This window comes from Eurypyga helias, unplaced genomic scaffold (assembly GCF_000690775.1).
Source record: "Eurypyga helias isolate BGI_N326 unplaced genomic scaffold, ASM69077v1 scaffold36682, whole genome shotgun sequence".
NCBI lineage: Eukaryota > Metazoa > Chordata > Aves > Eurypygiformes > Eurypygidae > Eurypyga > Eurypyga helias.
The window spans coordinates 12,344-16,301 of record NW_010238533.1 but is presented as its reverse complement, the minus strand read 5'-3'; positions in this window follow the sequence as shown (position 1 = coordinate 16,301).

The window sequence follows — 3,958 nt, the reverse complement described above, 5'->3', positions numbered from 1 at the left end:
TAAACAGGTTTTAAAGCGGCTCAGATTGCAATCTAGAAAATTACGGGAGCTCGGTAATTAGGGCATGTTTCTGAATCATGGCTGTCACAAGGTCTGTTCTGGGTATGGCTTCAAACCCAGCACTCCTTGCGATACGAGGAGCTTTTATTTTGCCTGCCTGTGGGAAGGTAAAGCTTTTCAAAGCCTTCCATCGTCCGGATTAATCGCTCGCTGTCGGGCTTCCCTGCTCCCGATCGTGCCGGCCGCTCAGGATGCCTTATCGTTACCGAAACTGCAGTTCTGTGCCGAGAAAGGTGGAATTAGAGAGGCATTTAATTTGCTTTATTTTTAGCCGTCTTTAACGCAGCGTAGCAGCTGGAGATAAGGAGAGCCAACGCCATACGTTGCCTCTCCTCTCGAGGCTGCTGGAAGTGCTCCAGCCATTGCTGGCAGCCTTTGTGCTGGTACCCTCGTCCCAGCGGGTTCCGTCACCTCAGCCTCTTTCTGCAGAAAATTGGGGGAAAATGAGGCGTTGGGAGGAGCGTTACAAGATGACGCTGTCGGGCTCTTCGAAGGGGCGTGCGCTTCTGTGTATTAGACAAATATTCCCAGTATTTTCACCGCAGTCCTGAAATAGCCCGTTTTCAAGATGCGTGCGTGCCGACGGGAGGGATGTCTGGTGTGCTGAGCTCCGTGCAGAGCGCCGTCCGGTGCCCTTCGGAACCGAGGCTGCTGCCCTGGCCGGCTGTGGATCAGGCCCTGGGTGACAGGACGTGGCAGCGAGTTGGTGGCGGTACACAGGTTTTTGCTCCCACTCCAGCGCGGCCGCTCGCGAAGGCCGGCGGCCCTGCGCGCGTTGCCGTAAGCATTCCAGGTACTGCTGCGCAAATCCTCTGGAGCTGAGTGACAAACCTGCGAAGACGAGTGCTCGTGGGTCATCAGGGCACAGTTCCCCACGTCTGTTAATATTGATTTTAAGTGTGGTTTTCCAGGCGTCTGGAATTGTGCTAGTTGTTGCTGTCAGGGTACGTTCGGATGGACTGGGAATGTTCTCCGCCCAGCCCTGTGCACAGCTTTCTGTGTGGTCTGACTCTTACAGGGCCGTTACCCTGTTTCTGACAAGACCCAAACCCAGCAACGCAGTTGGTGCATTTTTGAGTACTTTTTGTTGCGATTCCTTTACTCTTCCTTGTGTCAGGTCACGTACATATGTCACAGAAGAGTAGGGTCTCCCAAGTCCAAGGAGTAATGGGTTTAAATTGAAAGTGGGGAGGTTTAGATTGGATATCAGGAAGAAATTCTATCCGGAGAGGTTGGGGAGGCACTGGGAGAGGTTGCCCAGAGAAGCTGTGGATGCCCCATCCCTGGAAGTGTCCAAGGCCGGGCTGGATGAGGCTTGGAGCAACCTGGTCTAGTGGAAGGTGTCCCTGCCCATGGCAGGGGGGTTGGAACTGGATGGTCTTTAAGGTCCCTTCCAACCCAAACCAGTCTGTGATTCTATGATTCTAAGTCTTCCTTGCATGCTAGGCACGTGATGATACTGTCAGATTTTGAACTGGAACTCTGCATTACTTGAAGCAGGGTGTAATTCCAAAGACTTGTGCCGCTCAGAAGGTGATGAAACACCATCTCATAACTCTTTATATGAAAATCCCTTTGTAAAAGGAGTTTAGAAGTACATGAGTATTTTTTGTGGCAAGCAGGAACGTGGCTATAGTGAACATGAGGCACGGAACGTCGTTTTCGTAGGCCGAGCGTGTTACAGCTGCACGTGGTGTGTGTTATTTACAACAGCAACGCGCTCCCTGCGCAGTTACAGTGCCTTCTGCTTTGCGAAAGTGCGGACCCGGGTCCCTTCGCGTTCCTGGCGTAGGGCTGTCACCGTGGGGAATACTGGCCGCCGGTGGTGGTGGTAGGGGAGGGAGACTCGCTCTGTGCAGTCCTTCCTGCCAGCTGGTGATTCTGGAAGCTGGCGCTGATCTGGGAGCAGGATTTCTCCGAGGTGGCGGTTGCGGTGGCTCTGTGGCATGCTGTGGGTAGGACTGTTGTGCTGGCCTGTTACTGCGGGTATACCACGGGTGCGACACGCTGCACGTGCCGTCGTGGCGGGCCAGGTTCCGGCACTGCGGAAGGGCTGTCTGGGGTAGCGGAAGACCCCTGAAGCGATGGTAATGGAGTTGACAGTCGGGCAGCCCGGCGATGGCACCCTCCTCTGCGGCAGCTTCGCTGTTTGCACATCTCCTTTCCCCAAGCCTGAAGCCCGTCTGCTTTGTGCAGGGGGAAATCCCAGTCCAGAGTAGCCCCCGGCATGGGGAACTGGACTCGTGGGGAGTTAGGAAGGAGGAGAAGAGGTGCAGACATCTGCGTAAGTATTATTTCAGGTCACATAATTGTGTTATGAAATAACAACAAAGCAAGAGGAATGCGATTGGCCAAGGAAAGCTTCAAGCTGTGCGAGCGTTGTACTGAATAATGCAGGCTGGGGCTTGCCGGGGTTATATAATAATCCAGCAGGAAGGAGTTTGAGCGTGGCACGGAAAAATCATCCGTGCTTTTCAGATGGCTAAAGATAGCTGGCTTTAGTCAAAGTGAATCCAAGTGGATCCAAAATATTCGGATGTCCTGCTGTATCAGGACGTCTTGTCAAATCACGATCTTAATGAGGGGTACAGAACCAAGCACACACCCTCCCCCCGTGTTACTTCTGATCTCACGGTGTTTCCTGCGTTTAGTAGTATCTGGAGCGTAATGTTGTGCTGGCTTGTAAATGAAAACATGGTGAAGTAGGCCGGGATGAGCCGACCTGCAGGAATGGAAATAGTCGGGTATAAAAGGGCTTCACAAGCTCGGGGGGAGCTCAGCCTGAGAAATGGGGAGGTAACGTGGTTTAAAGCGGGATTCAGTTTAAATCAAAAATGAGAATCTCCCCGATTTTGCCCTCCCTTTTCCTACCGCGTAAGTATTGTCCTGTAAAGATGGGAGAAGTACTGCGACTACGTTGTCTCTCTCCTAGTCCATCATGTGTTTCAAATGCTTTGGCTTGGGAATAGCAGAGCATGCCGAAAAATCCATGTTTGGAGTAAGCACCCCAGGGGAAGTGGTTACTTGGGTGCCGAGGGTGCCGATACCCCGTGCAGGGACAGTGGTGGGGTGAGGGATGACTTCGGCTGCGTCTGGGTGACACGTCGCTCCTGGGGGGGAGGAGGAACCAGCCCGACCTTTCCCAACCCGGCCGCGCTGTCTGCCGGTAGGAGAGGAAGAGCTGGGGAGGAGGAAGGGCTGGAGAGCCAGAGAAGCATGCCGAGCAGCCGTGCCAAGAGCCCAGAGACATTTCAGCTGCTTGATTACAGAGGTGCTTTGATCTACAGTGAATAAACCGATAATGCTTAAATTACGAATTCCTTTTCTTTGTCTGAAAAGCTGGATTAGCGTGGCTTTGTTGGAGCAGTGATTATCCAGCAACTTTTATTTTCCGTAAGGGCCGCTTGGTTTCTGCTTACAGCGGGGTGCTGGGGTGGTGCTGCGCCGGCGGAGGAGCTGGGTGACATAACGGCCCTCGCGCCTCCCCGGCTGCCAACCCCTGACCCACGGCCGCCGCCACCTTCCTTGCGGAGCGGGGCTCATGATTAATCGGCGCGAGTTGCAGGCGGGAAGAGGCACCGAAAAGCCTTGTTTTCGTTCGGGTCTGCGGATTTGGAGCTGAGCCAACGTGCCTCTTTGTTTTCGGGTCGCCCTGCCAGCGATTGTGAAACGCAGCCTTCTTGGAAAAGGCTGACGCACAGGTATAAAGATAGGAGGGGGAGGTTGAGAGGAGCCGCTCTGCGAACGTTACCAAAGGTCGCGGCGATGTCTCCCCTTGGTTTTGTGTCCCCTCCTCCCAGCCCTTCGGATCCGGACAAAGGTTGCTCCTTGGAGCGCGTTCGCCTCCATCTTGCCTTAACGCGCGTCCGCGTAAGGAAACGCGGCGTTCGGCTCCCCC